Source organism: Equus asinus, chromosome 4 (assembly GCF_041296235.1).
Source record: "Equus asinus isolate D_3611 breed Donkey chromosome 4, EquAss-T2T_v2, whole genome shotgun sequence".
Lineage (NCBI taxonomy): Eukaryota > Metazoa > Chordata > Mammalia > Perissodactyla > Equidae > Equus > Equus asinus.
In genome coordinates, this window is record NC_091793.1 from 141,769,751 (window position 1) to 141,791,260 (window position 21,510).

General features: G+C 45.9%; 1 long non-coding RNA gene across 2 annotated transcripts; it reads right to left on the reverse strand.

The window, feature by feature from the left end:
- Positions 1–3,563: 3,563 nt before the first annotated feature.
- Positions 3,564–21,156, reverse strand: LOC139045152 (uncharacterized). Of its 2 annotated transcripts, XR_011503024.1 has the most exons (5): positions 19,780–21,156; positions 18,724–18,871; positions 17,827–18,052; positions 8,945–16,846; positions 3,564–8,187 (listed from the first exon to the last, which is right to left on the reverse strand). It is a non-coding gene; the product is annotated as an uncharacterized lncRNA (long non-coding RNA). The 2 variants fall into 2 exon arrangements; XR_011503025.1 differs by lacking the exon at positions 18,724–18,871.
- Between the last annotated feature and the right edge of the window lie 354 nt (positions 21,157–21,510).

The following is a 21,510-nucleotide window of genomic DNA, read 5'->3' on the forward strand; positions in this document are numbered from 1 at the left end:
TTTGATTCCAGTCATTTTGAAACATCTAATACGTGAATTCATGGGGAGGAAAAGCTTGTGCCCTAAAGAGTTTGCCTTTTTAGCCCTAAGGTGGGGCTGGAGAGAACCCCCTCCCCTAAAAGACTCTCTAGTCTTTAGAAAACAAATGTTATCTTTTTCCGAAACAGAATCCAAACTGGGCTTCAATTACCAAAAATACACTCCTGTGTATTTTTGTGTGGCTAAGTGACACTTCTTGAGCCTGAGTTCCTTCGGTGTGGGGTGCACCCTGGACCTCCCTTCAGGCTGCCTCCACGAGCCTGTCAGTTCTTACCCTGCAACCTGGACCTTGGTGCTGGGACCACTTCCTGCCAAGTGATGAGAATGAATGGATGGGCAACAGCTGCACGGCCACCTTGGGCAGGAAAAAGGATGTTGTCCCAGTGAGCAGAGCAGTAGAGAATGGTCAAATGAATCACAAACAATCTGAAATTTCTTCCCAATCCTTTTTCTCCATGCGAAGAACAACATGGTCACCAACCGGGGCTTAGGGACAGCATTCAGTCTCATTCAGCCTGGATGCATTTCACTTATTTTCTGGTTTGCTAAATGTTTCTCCAACAGTTGTGATTCTTGGAACTTCATGGACGGTAACCCACTTCTTAAGCTCTGCATCCTGTTCTCTTACTAAATTTTCACTTTCCAATCTCCAGTGGGGGAATACTTCTCATCTCTGATCTTAAAGTCCATCACAGAGTCACCACTGATGAAGGGCTGCCAGGGGAGGATGGATTGCTTTTCACCGGTGGGTTAACAAACTTGAGCAATAGCAACAAGTGGCACGACAATAGGACACGCTTCTGCTCAACAGAAATGTATTTGCAGGTTAGTAAAACCCCTGCGGTCCTTATATTCACAGAGGGTGTAGAATGTTAGAGAGAATTTCAGATAGCAAGCAGAGGAGAAACAGAAGTGAAAGTAACTGTGTAACAGCAGTTCTTCTGGCGCCTGGAAGAGCTTTGTGAAAATGTGTGTTCCCAAGAAGAGTTCTGCCCCACCTTCCTTAACCGCGATCCCGAGTGCTGTGTGGTCACACGCGTCCGCTGCTGTATCCTCGTCACGTACAGGAATGTTTTGATGTTTGTGCTAAGGCTTTCAGGGAAAGCTGGGAGACATCACACAACATCTGTAACAAGCAATACTCTCAGTTGTACCAGTGGGAAAAATGAAGATCATGCCGGATGAATTACTTGGTTATTTTTTCCTTATTTAGTTTATTTGGTTAAAACACGTTGCCAAGGGGCCAGCCCCGTGGCCGAGTGGTTAAGTTCGCGCGCTCCGCTGCAGGCAGCCCAGTGTTTCGTTGGTTCGAATCCTGGGCGCGGACATGGCACTGCTCATCAGACCACGCTGAGGCAGCGTCCCACATGCCACAACTAGAAGGACCCACAACGAAGAATATACAACTATGTACTGGGGGGCTTTGGGGAGAAAAAGGAAAAAAATAAAATCTTTAAAAAAAACAAACAACAAAACACGTTGCCAAGTGTGGCTTGTTTCTCAGGGCACTGCTACCCTGCTAGGTTGCCTACACATGCTCAGTGACTCTTGGTTGTAGCTACAAGTGAGGCTCGCATACCAGACACCACACTCTGTCCCTGTCCTCCAATGCTCCTCACCCTGCAGCAGGGGTGACTGAAGGCTCCGCCCACGGGGGCTCTGGCTGCGTCGTTGCTTGGTTCCCCAAAGCACTCTGCTGAGATAATTTATTGTTTAAGTGGTGTACACAGAACTAGTCAAGCAAAGGGTTGCACTATTTTTTTTAAGTTAATAGACTTTATTTTGTAGAGCAATTTTAGGTGTACAGAAAATTGAACAGATAGTACAGAGAGTTCCGTATATCCTTCCTTCTCCCATGCCCAGGTTCCCCTATTGTTAACATCTGGTACATTTGTTATAATTGATAAACCAATATTGATATATTATTATTAACTAAGTCCATAGTTTATATTAAGATTCACTCTTTGTGTTGCACATTCCATGGGTTTTGACAAATAATGTCGTGTATCCACCATTACCGTGTTCACAGAATAGCATTATTGCCCTAAAAATCTCCTGTGTGTCACCTAATCATCGCTTCCCCACCCCTACCCTGAACCCTGGCAACCACTGATCTTTTTACTGTCTCCATAGTTGTGCCTTTTCCAGAATGTCATAGAGCTGGAATCATATGGTATGCAGCCTTTCAGACTGGCTCCCATCTCTCAGCAATATGCAATAAGTTTTCTTCATGTCTTTTTGTGCCTTGATAGCTCACTTCTTTTCTTTTTTGTTTTAATGTCCTTTATTTTTTTAGAGCGGTTTTAGATTTATAGTAAAAATGAGCAGAAAGTACAGAGAGTTCCTGCATACTCCCTGCCCCCACCCCTACCACCTCCCCAACTCTCAACATCCTCGACCACATGGTACATTTGTTACAATAAGTGAACCTACACTGACACGTCATTGTCACCCAAAGACTGTAGTTTACATTAGGGTTCACTCTGGCTGTGGTACATCCTATGGGTTTTGACAACTGTAAAATGACATGCTTCCACCATCATGGTATCATGCAGAGTAGTTCCACTGTCCTAAAGTCCTCTGTGTTCTGCCATCTCTTCCTTCCCCTAACCCCTGGCAACCACTGATCCTTTGACTGTCTCCATAGTTTTGCCTTTTCCAAAATGTCATATAGTTGGAGTCATACCATATGCAGCTTTTCAAGTTGGCTTCTTTCACTTAGTAATATATATTTTATGGTTCCGCCATGTCTTTTAAAGACCTGATAGCTCATTTCTTTGTAGCGCTCAGTAGTATTCCATTATCTAGATGTACCATAGTTTATTTATCAATTTACTTACTGAAGGACATCTTGGTTGCTTCCGAGTTTTGGCAATTATAAATATAGCTGCTGTAAACATTCATATGGAGGTTTTTGTGTGGACATAAGTTTTCAGCTCCTTTGCAACATCTTATCATAATAGCTTATTTATGGAGCCCTCGATATACGGGACGGAACGTATATCCTAGGAGCACGATAGCTGGTCATATGGTAAGAGTATGTTTAGTGTTGTGAGAAACCTCCAGGCTGTCGTCCAAAGTGGCTGTACCATTTGCACTCCAGTCAGTCATGGATGCGAGTTCCTGTTGCTCCACATCCTCTCCAGCGTTTGGTGTTGTCAGTGTGCTGGATTTTGGCCATGCTCATACGTGCGTAGTGATATCTCATTGTTGTTTTAATTTGCATTTCCCTGACAGCAAATCAGTGGGGCATCTTTTCTTTTGCTTATTTGCCATCTGTATATCTTCTTTGGTGAGGTGTCTGTCAAGGTCTCTTGACCATTTTTTAATTGGGTTGTCTGCTTTTTCATTGCTGAGTTATAAGAGTTCTTTGTATATTTGGATAACAGTCCTTCATCAAATGTGTGTTTCACAAGTATTTCCTCTCAGCCTGTGGCTTGTCCTTTCATTCTCTTAACAGGGTCTTTCACAGAGGAGAAGTTTTTAATTTTAATGAAGTACAATTTATCAATTTTTCTTCCAGGGATCATGCTTTTGGTGTTGTATACAAAAAGGGGTTTAAATGTCTGGGAAACAAGCCCTGAGGGATCACTGGCCTCCAGGAAGCAGCTCAAAAAACCTTGAAGAGACATCATGAGCAGATCTTCTGCACATTAAGGTGACTGCTGGCTCTGCGTCTGCCCAAATCTGAGTGCTAAATCTCTCCAGACTTCCCGCCTCTCCATCAGTGCCCTGTGCTGACCGTGCCATGGCTGCAGCACGTTTGAATTTTACGAGAAGGAAAGACTTACATTTAGCTTTTGGATATAGTCATGCGCTCTCTGCATAGCGATGTTTCAGTCACGATGGACCACATATACGACGGTGGTCCCAAAAGATTCGCATCACACAGCCCCAGTGTGTAGAAGACTACCCCATCTAGGTGTGTGTAGGTGCAATTTATGATGTTTGCACAATGACAAAATGGCCTAATGACACATTTCTCAGAACATATCCTGCCATTAATCAACGCGTGACTATATATCATTGTTCCTCAATCTTCGATGATTTATTAAATAGTGATTTTTCTGAGGCTAGCAAAGTATTCATGTCTTTCTAGTAAAATTATTCAACCAATCCAATCTTTCTAACACAGAAGCAGAAACAAACAACTCTGGTTTATTTTTTAAAGATGGTAAGTGTTTTTTTAAGAAAAATCCTTTGACTCTAACATAAGCAAACAACTTTTAATTAAAATGACGTTTGTAAGGAAGAGTAATACAAAAACAAGTTAAAACAATTTGTGGACATTTTGATGATCAGCAATTTCCCAGCCACCTGTGTTCAACTATAGACCCAGCTCTTTTATACAAAGCAAGTTTGGTAATTGTCACTTACAGAATTGATCTTCTTGATCTCATGCTGCCATGGTTTGTTTGTTTGTAACTATATTGTATATCGTCTGACAGCCCATCTTGTGCTAATGCTATTTTTCAATCTACCTCGATGTGGGCTCCCTTAAGGCAGGAATTAATGTGTTCATGACCAAGCACAGAATCTTCTATGTAGCAAGCCCGGTAATTGCTTGTTGAGTTAATTTGTTAAATCTTTCTCCAATAATACTTACTGAGTGCTCAAGAGAACTATATTTTTGCGGAGCCACATTTTTGCATAGAATATAGAGAGACGAGTAGGGTTCAGGGAAATAATCCAAGATTCCCAAAATGCTGAAACATAGAATGAAGGAGGAAAGCAGAAAGAGTATGTCATTGATGCTCAGGTGTGTTAAGGAGTTATGCTGCTTGGGGTTGTTCTTTATTTCCCCAAAGATTAGAGAATAAGGAAATGTAGGTACAATTGTAGAAATAAAACAAAGATTCAGGAAGCATGTAAGGAACAATATTTTTGAGTCTAGAAATCTTGGAGGAGGTAAGCAGAGAGTGCAGACAAGAGAAATTATGGTCTGAAGGGGTGGACTTAGGTAAGTTCTACCAAAGAGAATGCACAGATGCAGAAGACAGAGGCAGCACGTGGTGGCTAGTTTCCCATCACATGCCCTTGGTCTTTGTGTTTGCATATTACTGTGCAATGAGCAAGTCACTGATTCTACAGAAACTCAAATCAGTGCCTCTTCCTTCCTTATTGGCCGAGTCCAAGAGCCTGAGTGGAACAATAGCAGTGAAAAAGTAAAAATACTACCAAGCAACTCTGCTGGGAATCAGAGGCAGAGACCAAACGGTTTCTTTTGGGTTTCTTGCAAATTTGCAACATCTTATCATAATAGCTTATTTATGGAGCCCTTGACATACGGGAAGGAACGTCCACCTGAGGTCAGGAGGAGTCCTGGCGTGAGCACCAGTCAACAGAAGGAAGTGGCAATTCTCTGAGGTCATCTATGTGACTAGCTCAAAGTCCCTCAGCCAGCGAGGGTCAGAGCTGGATGCTGACCCCAGATTTCCATCCCCAGTCCCAAGCTCTTGCCACCACTGCACTGCCTGATGACCTTTGGATTTGGGACCTGCCTAAACAAATCCCAGGTCAACCCTGCTGACTCCTGGCAGCTCCGAGGGGCTTTTTGTGATTACTCAATTGGCTTGCGTGCCAATTCTGAGACCTGGGCCCACTGTGGCCAGAACCTCTGCAGCGACTCTCAACCTTGGCTGCACATTGCAGTCACCTGGGAAGCTTTACAAAAGTGTTGATGCCAGGGTCCCACCCCTAAAGATTTTGATTTAATTGGTCTTTAGTGCAACTTCAGGATAGAGATTTGTGTTGAACTTTATACTGAAGTGTATTATCCATGTGGAAATGTGCACATACCCTAAGAATGCATCACAGTGAATTTTGACAAACTCAAGGTCCCTGTGTAGTCACCACCCAGCTCAAGAATCAGAACTTCCTGAGCAGCCCAGGAGCGGCATCGTGCTCCCCTCTCGTCTCTCCCTGACCCCAGCCTCTACCCTGACTTGTAACAGCGTAAATGGTTTGGGCATAGAGATTTCTAAAGCTCCCCAAATGCTTCTAATGTGCAGCCACCACTGAGAACCATTGTCTTACTGGCTGGAGGTAGAGAAGTAGAATGAACTAAACAAATGCAGAGATACAGGCAAACCCAAACGAAAGCAAATGAGAGGAAACCCAAGCTACAGTCGTGCCTCAGCCCGGGCCGCCGCCTCCATGTGCCACGTGCTAGTCTTATTTCACCTCAGCAAGTCAGCAAAGTTGAAAAAGGTTGTTTTTTTTAAACCAAGATCTCTCCTTTATAAACAACTTTTCTCAGCATTCACATGTGAGTGAAAGAACACATGCCATCCCAAGGGTTGCCACAATCACATTTTCAGATAATAAAAAGATGGATGAAGCACTTTCTGCGTCCCCAGCCCCTTCCTGGATGCTTCGCGCATTATCCCGTTCGGTCCTCACACGCCCAGTAAACACAGGTTCTCTTATTTCCCCTGTTGACAGATGAGGAGACCGGGCGTGAAGAAGTGTGGTGACCTGCCCAAGGGCGCAGTGGGCCTGCCAGCGTCCTGAGCAGAGGTTCTCCCTGCCACATCTCCACGGTGCTTTTATCGTAAATGTCGACGCCAACCACCCTCTGCTATTCAACAGTGGACAGGCATCCAGGCCACACTGATTTCACTGTGTCACTCAACCGCGGAATGAGCTGGGACGGTGGTGGAGAAAAGTCACAGAATTATGTCTGTGAGCTGGAATGGACCTTGAGGATCATGTAGTCTTACTTCCTTCTTTTACAGAGGAGGAAATGGACCAAGAAAGAGGATTTTGGATGACTTCACAAGCTGAATGAGAGAAAATTAGAGAAAGTCCAAACACTCAGGGAGGAGGCCCAGTGAGACCCTCATGGGGCAGCGGGTCCTCTAACCCCAGATGCACCATTGGTGCCTGGCAATGTTACTGTTATTATTCAATTTGACATTCACAGCATATTCAATGTGAATGTTGTAATTTGTGTAATGATAAAAGTCTCCGTGTGGTGAGCTTCTAATCCACAGAGAAGTGACGATCACAGTTATCTCAGATGGAAACTGGTCCTTGCAGCTTTGCCTGAGTCTGTTCAGTTTGTTTGGATTTTGCGTCATACGGGATCAGCCTCCCGGCATGTTTATTCTGGCCACGGAGGGGTAGGGTGAGAGAGAAATTTCTTGGAGAAGTTTTCTTTGAAAACTTGGTGTCACACCTGCGAGTCTTGTTTCCTGAGCACTTCCAGGAAGCGAAACAAATCTCAGGAAATGTGACACTTGTTGCTTTTCCAAATTTCTCCTGTAAGATTATTTTGAAATTTCTTGGTACAGTAGCCCCCTCTTATCCACGGTTTCACTTTCCATGGTTTCAGTTACCTATCGTCAACCAAGGTTTGAAAATATTAAATGGAAAATTCCAGAAATAAACAATTCATAAGTTTTAAATTGTGTGCCGTTCTGAGTAGCATGATGAAATCTCAGGCCATTTTGCTCCATCCTGACTGGGACCTGAATCATCCTTTGTCCAGTGGATCCATGCTGTAGACGCCACTGGCCTCTTGATCACTTAGTAGCCGTCTCAGTTATCAGATCGACTGTGGTGGTATCGCACTGCTTGTGTTCAAGTCCCTCTTATTTTTCCTAATAAGGCCCCATGTATATGTGAATAGGAAAAACATAGTACATCCAATGTCGGTATTGTCCGTGGTTTCAGGCATCCACTCGGGGTCTTAGAACACGTCCCCGTGGGTGAGGGCGACCACCGTCTTGCAAATTTTCCATGGTTTTAGATCTCTCCCACTCCCCTACCTCTGCAGGGGTCTATCTTCCAGCTCCTCACATCCTTTCACGCAGCTTTGTTCAGTTTCCCTGGTCTTCTGGTAGGAAACTCTTGTAGTCAGAGTGTTTGATCTGTTGCTCTCTAATTTTTTTTTCAGAGCAATTTTCTCAATATAAATTACACCCTCAATTACTTTTCTCTTCCTAGAGCAGTGAACCACATTCTGAAGAGCCTTCAGGGTGGGGGCAGCTAGATACGAAACTGGGAGGTTGGAGCCAGTGCCGGCTTGTCAGCCTCATCCTCTGTTTCCCCCACTGCAGCAGTCACAGTGCAGACTTGCGCAGAGGCCACCAGCATGGAAGGGCCCTCAGTGCCCATTCCTGCCATGTGCACGTGCTCTGGGACCTGTGTGAAGAAGGGACCGTGCTTAGAGCATTGGCCTCTGCTTGGAGGCAAGAAGAAACCTAGCTTAGTTTAGGATGGCTTTATGTTTGGCAGCTGTGGTAGACTGCATTCATGCCCCAAACCTCAACCCTCATTATCACTACCCTCTGCCATGTGACTTTACGATTCTTCTGGTCAAGAGATGAGCATCTTTCCCAACTCACTGCTTCTGACCACGACACTTGCTTTGCCAACAAGACATTAGCAGGTGTGATACAAGCAGAGGCCTGAAAGTGCACCTGCTCTCTTGCGTCTTCACTGCTTCCATGAGAAGAACACGCCTGGGTTGGCCCACTGGTCCTAGAAGGGGATGTGAGGTATGTGGGGCAGAGCCACCCTGAGGAAGCTGCCCCAGCCCAGCCCCAAACAGAGCCACCCACTGACCCAGACTCGTGAACAGACCCAGCCAAGGTCAGCAGTCTGCCCTCCAGCCTTCGGTGAACGGCAGATGCCTGAGCTGCAGCAGGAAGTGACTGCTGTTTGAAGCCTCTGAATTTTGAGGTGGTTTGCTCCCCAGCCTCAGAGACTATTGTGCTGATGATATGAATAACTGGAAACAAAAGCGCTTTGCAAATGTAAAGCTGTGGGGAGTGAGCATAAGGGAGTGGGCTGCTGAACAAGCTTGGACCAGGAACCTGAAGACCTGAGTTCAAATCCACCCGTGCCCCCAATTCACACTGTAAACTTGGGCAGAGAATTCAAGTTTTCTGGGTCTTACCATAAAATTACAGAGCCGGCTGCAGACTCAAAACCAGGAGAGCTTGAGACAATGTTGGAAAATCAATATGAGTCCTAGAACTTCATTGGCAGAGAGAAAAGAAGGGCATGGGGAAGGTGGAAGAGAGGTCAGAGGACATTTTATTGCGTATAAATAGAATGTTATACCCAAATAAAGGGACAGATCCACTAACTTGAGAATTGAATGATTTTGAAGAATACATTTGATCCAAGGCTGAGAGAGACTTGGATATCGGTCCAGAGACCAAAGATGCTGTCCTTCAAGTGTCGGGTGCACGAATGATACGGGAGAGAGACCATGATGATGGCTCATAGAAGGTACTTTCCTGACAGCTCTTCACTTGGAATAAAACGAAGCTGGGGACGATTGTGAAGTCCTCAGTCAGATAGAGACAACTTTAACTTTTCTTGGTTGTGTATCTCCTGACCGTGGACAAGTTAACTGTCCTACGGACAAGTGGATGAAACGTGGTTCATTCATTCGTTTTGCATTGGTTACATGGTACATTCGAGAAATTGATTTGGACACCGGAATGAAAAGGTGCCGAAAACATGGTCCCTGAGCGGCCTATAAGTGAGGCTAGACGGACTTTTCATATGCTGTTGTTCATGTGAAAACAGCTAATAATACTAGATTCTTTTGCAGAGGGGAAAATAACAGTTCAGAGAGATTGTCTTGTCCAAAGTTACACAGCTTATAAGAGAAAGATGAAAAATTATGCATTTTGACTCAAAAATCTGTGTTGTTTCCACTGAACTATGCTGAATCCTTCCGCTAGTTGCTTGTTTTATTCACAACAATGTTATTTCTGCACGTTGTTCTAGGACTACCCCCTGTGTGAAGCACAGCCACGTGCCTGGGGCCTTCTGTTGTTCTGTGGAGAAGCTGTGTGATCTCTACGTAAAGGATCAAGTTCTCAGTTTCTAGGGAAGTCGGTTTCTCTACTGAATAGGGACAAAGCTTAAATGTACGAAAATAAGGGAACGGTTTAATCAAGTGCGGTTCTTCTGCTCAATGGAATACTTTTTTATTAATATTTTCATTAAAAAGGGGGTTACTCCCTAAATAATCCATTAGAAAACTACTAGACATAATCATCTACCCCCAAGTTGCAGCTACAAAATCAACTTACAAAAATCCGTTGCATTTCTATACTCTAATAAACCAACAGAAGGAGAATTCAAGGACACAATCCCATTTACCATTGCAACAAAAAAAATAAAATATCTAGGAATAAATTTAACCAAGGAGGTGAAAGACCTATACAATGAAAACTTTAAGACATTATTGAGAGAAATCAATGATGACATAAAGAAATAGAAAGATATTCCATGCCCATGGATTGGAAGAATAAACATAATTAAAATGTCCATACTACCTAAAGCAATCAACAGATTCAATGCAATCCCAATCAGAATCCCAATCAGAATCCCAATGACATTCTTCACAGAAACAGAACAAAGAATCCTAAAATTCATATGAGTCCACAAAAGACCCTGAATAGCTAAAGCATCCTGAGAAAAAGAACAAAGCTGGAGGCATCACAATCCCTGGCTTCAAAATATACTACAAAGCTACAGTAATCAAAACAGCATGGTACTGGTACAAAAACAGACACACAGATCAACCGAACAGAACTGAAAGCCCAGAAATAAAACCACACATCTACGGACAGCTAATTTTCAACAAAGGAGCCAAGAACATACAATGGAGAAAGGAAAGTCTCTTCAACAAACGGTGTTGGGAAAACTGGACAGCCACATGCAAAAGAATGAAAGTAGACCATTATCTTTTGCTGTATACAAAAATTAACTCAAAATGGATCAAAGACTTGAAGGTAAGATGTGAAACTATAAAATTTCTGGAAGAAAATATCGTCAGTACACTCTTTGACGTTGGTCTTAGAAGGATCTTTTTGAATACCATATCTACTTGGACAAGGGAAACAGAAAAAATAAACAAATGAGACTTCAACAGACTAAAGAGCTTCTGGAAGGCAAAGGAAACCAAAAACAAAGTGAAAAGACAACCCACCAATAGGGAGAAAATATTTGCAAATCATATATCCGACAAAGGATTAATCCTCAAAATATATAAAGAGCTCATACAACTCAACCACAAAAAAACAAAAAACTGATCAAAAAATGGACAGAGAATACCAACAGACATTTTTCCAAAGAAGATATACAGATGGCCAACAGGCACATGAAAAGATGTTCAACATCACTAATCATCAGGGAAATGCAAATCAAAAGTACACTGAGATATCACCTCACACCCGTTAGAATGGGTATAATCGCTAAGACTAAAAATAGCAAATTTTGGAGAGGGCGTGGAGAAAAGGGGACCCTCATACACTGCCAGTGGGAATGCAAACTTGTCCAGCCACTATGGAAAACAGTATAGAGATTCCTCAAAAAAATCAAAAATAGAAATATCATATGACCCAGCTATCCCACTACTGGGTATTTATCCAAAGAACTTGAAGTCAACAATTCAAAGGGACTTATGCACCCCCACATTCACTGTTGCATTATTCACAATAGCCAAGAAGTGGAAGCAACCCAAGTGCCCATCAACTGATGAATGGATAGAGAAGATGTGGTATATATACACAGTGGAATACTACTCAGCCATAAAAAAGACAAACTCGTCCCATTTGCAACAACATGGATGGACCTTGAGGGTATATGTTAAGTGAAATAAGCCAGACAGAGAATGACAAATACCATATTATTTCACTCATATGTGAAACATAAACCAACGCATGGACAAAGAGAACATATTAGTCGTTACCAGAGGGGAAGGGGGCTGAGGGTGGGCATAAGGGGTAAAGGGGCACATTTATATGGTGAATGACAATAATGTACAACTGAAATTTCACAATATTAGAAACTATTATGATCTCAATAAAAAATTTAATGACTGAGCTGGTGAGGATAAGAAGAAACAGATAAACAGGCATTCTCACATACTGCTGGTGGTAGTATAAATTTAAACCACTTTTATGGGGGGCAATTCGACAACATATTAAATTTACAAACGCATATACCTTGTGACTCAGCAATTCTGTGTATGGGAATTTATCCCACTGATATCTCACCTTTATGCAAAAAAGGCATGCCCAAGGTTGCTCACTGTGCATTATGCGTATTAACAAAAGACTGGAAACAAATGAAATGTCCACCGAAAGGGGACTGATTAAAGAAATTATGGTCCCATCTCACCCCATAAAAAGAATAAAGGTTTTTGTGAGTTAACTGATACAGAATAATTTTAAGAGCTATTGTGGAGTAAATGAAACATGTTGTACAACAGTGGCTAAAGTAAGCAACTATTTGTGTGAAAACAGGGGCATGTGTGTGTGTATAACTTGTAACTTGTGCTTACAGCTGTGTAGCACATCTCTGAAAACCCACCCAAGAAATGGTGACCTTGGTTTTCTCCGAGAAGGAGAAAAGAGCAGTGGGACAGAGACTTTTCTCCATAAACCCTTTGGTATATCTTGGATTTTTTTTTTTTTTAAAGATTTAATTTTTTTCCTTTTTTCTCCCCAAAGCCCCCCGGTACATAGTTGTGTATTCTTCGTTGTGGGTTCTTCTAGTTGTGGCATGTGGGACGCCGCCTCAGCGTGGTCTGATGAGCAGTGCCATGTCCGCGCCCAGGATTCGAACCAACGAAACACTGGGCCGCCTGCAGCGGAGTGCGCGAACTTAACCACTCGGCCACGGGGCCAGCCCCCTGGTATATCTTGGATTTTAAGCAATGTAAATATGTTATTCTTTTCAAAAACAGTTAATTAATTAAAATTTTAGAGGCTGGTCCAGTGGCGTAGTGGTTAAGTTCGTGCACTCCGCCTCAGTGGCCCAGGGTTAGCAGGTTCGGATCCTGAGCATGACCTACACACTACTCATCAAGCCATGCTGAGACAGCATCCCACATGCAAAATAGAGGAAGATTGGCACAGATGTTAGCTCAACGACAGTCTTCCTCAAGCAAAAAGAGGAAGATTGGCAACAGATCAGGGCCAATCTTCCTCACCAAAAGAAAAAAAGTTTTTTAATTAAATAAATGGCTACAGTAAACCAGCAAATCAGTCTCTATCTAAAATTACCTACTAGTCAAAATGCTTGAAAACATATTCAACATTAAATTTATAAGAACTTGAGATCAGTAATAAATAAGGATATAAAACCAAAAAAGGGGGGGCGTACTGAAATAGCATACAACTGTTTAGAATCAAGCAGCCAGTGCGTGTGCGCGTGTGAAGAGTCCCTGCTCTGTTGTGACAGCACGGCGGTCTCATGACAGGACCATCATGCACGGCCCCCTGAGCATCTGCCCGCTTCAGACTGAATCCTGGGACGCCTCCCTCCAGCCCGGCGCAGGAGACACTGGGACGGAGGGTACAGGATGGGGAAGTCACTACTTCCCTTCTGAATAGTTGTGGGTTTACAAGCAGGTTAGTGCTTATGATGAAAAGATTCTTCAAGGCATTCGGTACATCCCAGAGAAGGAGGCCCATACGGCCTTCCTCAGGCCAAGCCTGCACAGAAAACAGACGCAAGTGCTGGTTAGGGACGTGGAGGCAGGGAGAGTGGAGCTCAGTGCCTTCCCGGATCCGCAGGCCGCTCCCCAACGCTGACTCTGCAGCAGTCTGGTGCGCCGAAGAGCTGGGGCTTATTCTGGAGCAAGTTGCTTCTGTCTGAGGCTTCACCTTTCTCGCCTGTAAAGCAGGATGCTGTGATAACGTGAAGTGAGATGCGGAAAGCGCCCCTTTGCCCATGGCGTGGCAGCTGCGGGCCTCCGGATCCCGGCTGCTGTTGTCATTACCTCCTGACTCTACCTCGTGCTTCTCCCCGGCTCCAGTCGCTCACCTACTTGACCTCTCCTAGAGTGTGCACCCCTTGAAGGCAGGTTTTTAAAGTGCTTTTAATTATTTTTCTCCCCTGCTGACAAAAATAGTACATTCTTGCGGGGCGGGGGGACTAAAACTCTGTCTTTATCTCAATCCCTAAAGATAATCATCGTGGATCGTGGTTTCTGTCGACTCCTCTGAAACAGGGGTTGGGCCCACTCTGAGGCCCCTGTCTGTAAGGGGCCAATAGTAAATATTGTGGGCTTTGTGGCCATGGGGTCTCTGTCACAACTACTCAACTTTGTCCTTAGGGCAGGGAAGCAGCCCTGGAGGACGCCCACACGGACGCGGGTGGCAGTGTTCCAGTAACACTTTGTTCACCAAAACAGGTTGCAGCCGGACTCGGCCCTGGGACCGACCTGTGCCGCTCCTGATGTAGAAGAGTGCTTGCTGTTTAGTTGAAGTATAATGTGAACCACATATGTGATTTTATGTTTTCTTATACTAAAAACAACAGTTTCTTAAAAAAGTAAAATCAATTTCAATAATGTTTTATTTAATCCAATAAATCTGAAATGTTATCATTTCAACACACAATCAAAATAAAGTTTTTGAAATATTTTACATTCTTGTTTTCACACTGTCTTCGAAATTCGCTGTGACTTCTGTACTTACAGACTTCTCAGTTTGGACCAGCCGCAGTTCAGCTGTTCAGGAGCCACGTGTAGCTAGTAGACCCATGCTGGACACAGGGGCGCATGCTGAACAGCTCAGCTGTCAAATCTGGATAGACTTTGTAGCCATATAATTACATAAATTTAAAAAACAAAAGTAGTATAATATATGTGCTTTTTCACTGAATAATCTTTCTTGGCCATCTTTCCTTATCATTCCATCAAGATCAGCCCTTTTTTTGGACAATTACAGTATTCCACTGTTTCGATTTATCATAGTCTACGTTATCAGTCCCCTATTGGTGGACATTTGTATTTTTCCTAATTTTAAATATTTTAAATTATTTAAAGCAGTTCAGGGATTGTCCTTTTACATATAAGTGTTGGCACCTATGGGTGAATATTTCCAGAATAGATTCTTGGGAGTGGAATTGCTGAGTCAAAGGCTGTAATGACTGTAAATAGTAAGTTTTTCTTGGTATTCCAGCATGCTGGCTCTCAACGGATAATTGTTAAATGAATGGATAAATAAAAGTCTGACACCGTGAAAGAGAGAGAGAGAAATAATGCAGATTAAAGCAGGGACAGTTGACTGCACGTGAAGGAGACACATGTTGAAACACCTACGTCGGTAGTGGAAGGTATTTTTTTCAGTGTTCAGTTAAACTCCTCCGGGCTGAGGCAGGTTCCGATCCTCTCCGTGTCCCCGTGTCCCGGGTCTCGGGCTGGGACGTCTGTGTTACCTGGGGAAGTTGTTCTCCACATTCGAAGGCCCAGGTGAGGCGCAGTCTCCCCTGGTGTGGGCAGTTTCTGGTTGCAGGTGGGGCGTAATGAGAGGTGTTGCCTCCCCCAGGGGCGCTGGGAAGACCCCCGCTCTTTGGGCATCAGACAGCTCCCGGGGTTCTGGAGCCCCGTCCGTGGAGGTCTCTGACACCAAACCCGCTGCTCTTCTTTCTCCCCCATCCCCACTGTGGCAAACAAGCTTCCACTCTCTGAAGGGCAAGTCCAGGAATGGAAATCCGACTGTGAAAATCTGAATTGATCTTGAGATCTTTCCTGTCGCTCCACCGCCTGTCCTTCAGCCCAGCACCTCTGGTCACGCTCTCACCTGCCTGCTCTGCTCTGGCCGGCCTCCCACCCCACATCCTCCCTCTTCTCTAGTCCACCCACCCTCCTCACCAGCTCTGTCCTGAAACCTGGCTTTCCCATAGCCCTCTGGAAGGCAGGGCCTGGCTGCCTCTCCTGGGACACAGTCGGCACTTAACGGGTGTCAGCTGAGTGAGAGGACAAAACAATCACCAGACTTTCCAGCTTGCCATCGCTGGCTGCCCACAGGGACTAACTCAGTGGACAAGCATGGATCAAGGGCCAGCCATGTGCCAGGCGTCCTGTCAGGTGAAGGAGAGAGACAGGGCGTCTAAGTTCACGGATGGTGATCTCAGGTCCTTTTCTGATCACATCTCACACTTCACAGCTCCCCAACACCCCTGGATCATTCTGTGCTGTTTTTCACTCAAATACTTATTCGAGCACCTGCTATGTGCTAGCATCATGCTAAATATGGCTGTCTAATTTAGTCCTCACAAGAACCTTCCAAGGAAGGTAATACCGGCCCTCTATTACACACGGGGAATGTAAGATTAGGTGACTGGCCCAAATCCACGCCTGCCCATTAGTGAGCGGGGCCAGTGTCCCACCCCAGGCCTGCTTTGCTCATGCCCACACCCTGTTCATCCTGGAGCTCAGTGGCCAGGCAAGGAAGCAGGTGACTCTTCAGGGACAAGGGCAGAGCCTCCCAGATCAGGCAACCCCAGGAGCCCAGCGGGAAATCTCTGCGTGTGGCTGCAGGGCTGTCCCATTTGGCTGGGGAACTAAGAAGAAGGATAGTGAGAGATGAGCCTGGAGGGAGCTGACCGCCGAGTCCCTTGAACTGCTTTCCTCTGGGTCCCTGATCTGTTCCTCGCACAATCACTGTGACTTGCCATGACAGACTTCTCTGTCTGCATTACCTGGCTGGTTTGCACATGCTCCTGAAGGGCCCGGGTGAGAAGCTTGTCCCAGCTGCCATGGCTAGCGCTGGGCTGAGACTCGAATCTAGAGGACCTAAGCTTAGTTTCCAGGGTACAGTGAGTTTTAGTTTTTGAAACAGAGCAAAGGTCGGTGGTGTTACAGCTCCTTGGTGCTGCATCAGAGGATGCAGCGTGTCTACAGACGGACTCCGCAGCGTGTGTACAGAGGCGGCTGCGGCCCCGCCATCGGCCTCGCCTCATTTTCAAGCCCTGCGTCTCCACCTCCCTCCTGCTCCTGAGCCTCTCACAGCTGCCAACTCTCTCCCTCCCAAGGCCGTGCCTGCGGAGCAAGGAAAGAAAAACAAGAGGAAGTCGTTTGGACAAAATAAGAGCTCATAGATCCAGGCAAAATTATTGTAATCAGAACCACAGATGGTCCTCTGGCCAGGAGGGGAAGTTCTGTCAAATAACAAAGCTCACATTCTTCTTTTTCTCCCCAGTTCTGCTTTTAGCATGTACTTCTCTGCCCTGACCATGTTTAAAATCTTGCCAGAGGCAGGGACACAGAGGGAAAACATTCCTGCCTATAAACACAGGGAAAAGCTTCATGGAAGAGACGGGATTCTGAGACATATTGGGATCGGCAGCAGGAAAATCCAGCGCTCTGGAAACGACAACCCCAGCGTTAGGTCCCTCGGGAGACGCACCTCCTGCTCGGCCTGAGTGTTGCCTCAGCCTCTTTTCTCCCAGCTTGAAGCCACAGGAAGGACAGTTCATTCATTTACTCAGTAGTCAGTGGACCCTCACTATTTACAGGGGACTTGAAGAGATCCCAATGACCTCCAGGCAGCAGGGAAGACAAACCTGCGCAGGAGTGACTGTGGGGCCACGTGGATGGTGAACGCAACCCCAGGGGACCTCTCAGCCTCGGTTCTGCTGCTCTCCGCCTGGCATCCAGGCTGAAGTCTCCGGCAAAACCCCACTTAAGTGCATCCCTGTCCCCTCCCCATCCTTCACATGGCACCCGCTTCACCCTCCGGAGAAGTCTGGGCCTGGACCCCCGTCCTGCTGGATGTGGAGGAAGCAGGACCAGTGCAGAGGACAGGAGGCTGGCCCTGGTTGACAGTGAGCTGTGCCTACACAGAGCTGACCTGCCGGATCCAGACCGGTCACTCTCTCCCCCGCCCCCAGCCACGTCCAGAGCGCGCAACAGTGCCATCTCTTCTTCTCACGGTCAGTGATGGGGATGCTGGCCACATGGTCCCACCTCACAGTCGGGGAGGTCCGATAATGACCCACCCACATTCGAGGTGTGTCTACCTGGAAACTCGGCTCCTGCTCCATCTCCTTAGCGTTGCTGTTCCTCTTCTTCAGATGAGGAAACTGGGACCCCGAGTGAATCGCCCAGAGACAAAGAGCTGGTTTGAGGCTGAGATCTTGCAAGCTGCAGTCCCTGGCGTCTTCTGCTCTCAAATGTGGCATCTCCTCCTTCCAGCTGGACTCGTTGGCCCAGCTCCGTTTCGTCCTGGCAGTGGGTCAGGAGGCCCTGAGTAAGAACGCAGAAAACCATCAACTTTAATCCAGCAATTCCACTCCTAGATATTTGCCCAAGAGAGAGAGACCATATGCCCTCAAGACGTGGACATGATTGTTTTTTGCATCTTTATTCATAATAATCAAAAACTGAAAACAGCCCAGGTGTCCATGGGCAGATGACTACATAAAGTGCGGAAGGTCCCTGCAAGGAATATTACTCGTTAATAAGAAGGGACAAGCTACTGATAAATGTAACAACATGGATGAGTCTCACAGACATTGTGCTGAGCGCAAGAAGCCAGATAGGAATACCTACTGTATGAGTCTGCTTTTATGAAGTTCTTGAGCAGGCAAAACGAGAAATCCGATCAGCGTTTGCTGCAGGGACTGGCAGACGGGGCTGGGAGGAGTGTGGGGGAGGGGAGTAACTGGCAAGGGGCAGGAGAGGCCATTCCGGGGGATGAGAGTGTCCTGTGTCTTGATGGGGTTGCGGATTACAGGCAGGTGTGCATTTGCTACAACCGATCAATCTGTATACTTAGGAGCTGTGCACCCCAATAATGTAAGTTGTATCCAAGTTTTAAAAATAGAAAAAAACGGTAGTGCATGACTGTTGCAAAACTTTATAAAGAAGTAATGAAGTTAGCAAAATTATTATTTTCCTATATCCTAATGTCATACCTCTGAGCTGACTGTTGTGCGTGCGTTATTTCATGCAGTAACCTTCCAGACAGTCTTCCTAGGTGCGGACTTCCTCATAATTGGCTCCTCGTCCACTGGCTGTCACCTGCTCGGGACCACTTGGAGAGCTAACGGAAGGCTTTCACGCCTGGCAACAACAGTGAAGTGGCCACTGCTGAGCGTCAACCAGTCCCTGTTTTCATGTCAAATATTGACTGTTTTTCCATGTTCAACTGCTTGGGAAGATTCTGTGGGTGCCACTAAGGGGTAACAGAATACTCGGGTGACGCCATATTTTTCTGAATGGTTTTCTCTTAAGGAAGCCGCATCCCCTCACCCTCCTCCTCGCGGGGCCTGTCTCCTCATCCTTGCCCCTCTCTTCTTGACGTCTAAGGTGATGCTGCTTAATCCCCATTGCCTTTTTTCCATCTCAACTGTGCACAACGCTTCATCCTCATAGGCTTGAGCCCTCCTGAGGTGTGTGGAGAGTGTTGACCTCTCGCAGGCTAGATCAGTGGCTCCTCAGGAGTGAGGTCCCTTCTTAAAGTCCCAACGCCCCAAAGACATTCCCCATGCCACTTTTAATGTCTATTGAACAAGAAAATACATGGAAAGGAAAAGCTCCTATTAATTAAATGTAATGTCTTTAAATGGATTTGCATTTTATTAGCTATGACAGTATCTACATGCATTAAAATAGTAACAGCAGCCGCTATTAATTGTGTACTTGTCATGAGCCAGCTGTTTTGCTAAGTGTCCACATGCATTATCTGTAATCCATCCCACAGCCCCACAGAGTGGAAACCATTGTCATTCTCCTTGTATAGAGGAGTAAACTGAGGCGCAGAGAAGTTCACCAACCTGCCCAAGCTCATGCTGAGGGGAGGCGGTGGCCTGAGCACTCAGTCTGACGGGCATGAAGGGTTTAGTGCCACTCCGTCCATCTTGCCTCCTTTCTTTACTTACTCTGTGGACGTTTGGGAGCCTGTGAAGCCTCCAGCCCCGACTTAACTCGGCCTCATGGGAATCTGAGGCCACCCGGAGGGAGTCACTCACCTGGGCGCTGAGCGCTCGGCTTGGAGTTCACCAGCACAGGACCCTCCTAAATCCAGCCTCCTGCTTTTCATATCTCAGCCCATGGGCTCCCAGTGCTTGAGTTCGCCTCTGCCGGTCTGGCTGGTCCCAGTGGCCCCAGAGGCCAAGGGGTTAACAGTTGAGGACCTGTTTGCAGATCATTAGAACAATAATCACCTTGCTCAGTAACCTGATCCACCTCGAGAGGAGGTCTGGATTTTAGCAAACACTCTAAGGGGCCTGGTGTAAAGTGGAGGGGAGGAGCAGGTTTGCCTAAACTGCATTTCTCACCGGCAATGGGAATTGTGTGGTGGTCAAGCCAGGCCCAAGGGCAGACTCCCGAGCCCAGGTGGCCAGGCTCACACTTGTCCGGCTGCTTCTTTCCCTACCAGCCCCCACACAGCTGCTTTCCCCGGCCCGCCAGGGGAGAGCCAGTAACTGTCTATCCGGCATCCACTTGACCAAGGACGTCCCGGATCTTCACCGTGTGCTCGATGCACCGTCTTCTTTCATCTGCACCACTAAGCGCTGTTGCTAGAGTAACTCCCACTTCACAGGCGAGAGAGACAGATGTGGAGACAGCTGCGTAGGAGCCCGCGCTGATGTCCAACTTTTAGGAATCTGGCAAGCCAGTGGTTAAATTCGGCCATTATTAAAAATTAAATAAACTTATAATTAAGTAAATTATATTAAAAACAATAAATAATCAATACTCAAAATTCACCAATCATCTTTTATATTCCACTAGTACCCGTGCCTTGGAGGTTGCGTCCACAGCATTGCATCTGCTGTGTCACAGTGTCCACTGCACTCCATTTTGTATCACCATGTTGCAGCTTGAAATCCACTGTGGTGGGGTATTTGCACCACAGAAATGGGCCAAAGTACAGATCAGGGCTTGTGTTTTTCCCCCAAGAGCCGGTTGTTAGACATTTGCCCGTACCGCTGTGCTGGGAGAGGTCACTCACTCGGCAAGGTCACAGGCTCGTGGTGGAGCTGAGCCCGGAGTGCGACTCCAGAGAGCTCACCACACTCCTCTGCCTCCTAAAAATAATAAAGGGCCCAACAGGTTAACTGCCAGGAAATAAAGAGCTGAAGGAGGGTTAATGATTAAGGATTAGAAGAGACTTAAAGACACATCACGCAATCACAGTATGTACACCTCATTTGGGTTCTGGTTAAAATAAAATGGACGAGCGGTTAAGTTCATGTGCTCCGCTTTGGTGGCCTGGGGTTCAGTGGGTCAGATCCCGGGTGTGGACCTACACACTGCTCATCAAACCATGCTCTGGCAGCATCCCACATAGAAAATAGAGGAATATTGGCAACAGGTGTTAGCTTAGGGACAATCTTCCTCATGAAACAAAACAAAACAAAACAAAACAAAAACCCTCCAGGTTAATGGCTGCATTAGCAACAGACTTTAACAGGCAAGCTCTTCCCGGCCTGGCCAATGCCCACTCCTCAGGTCTCTGATCAACTCCACCCCTTCATCTGAGGCCCTAGTTTTAATGAGGTTTGTTCTTGAAACCTCAAATCTCTTGGAGAAACAACTATTTTAATTTTCACCTTCCACCTACGGCCGTGTGACTGTAAATAGCCACCCGCTAGACCCGCTTTATCAACTGCAGATGTGGTGCGATTAATTAACTCGATGCAGCCTCTCCGCACAAGCTGCTTAACTTCAACCCATTGCAGTTCTGGTTTACTTAG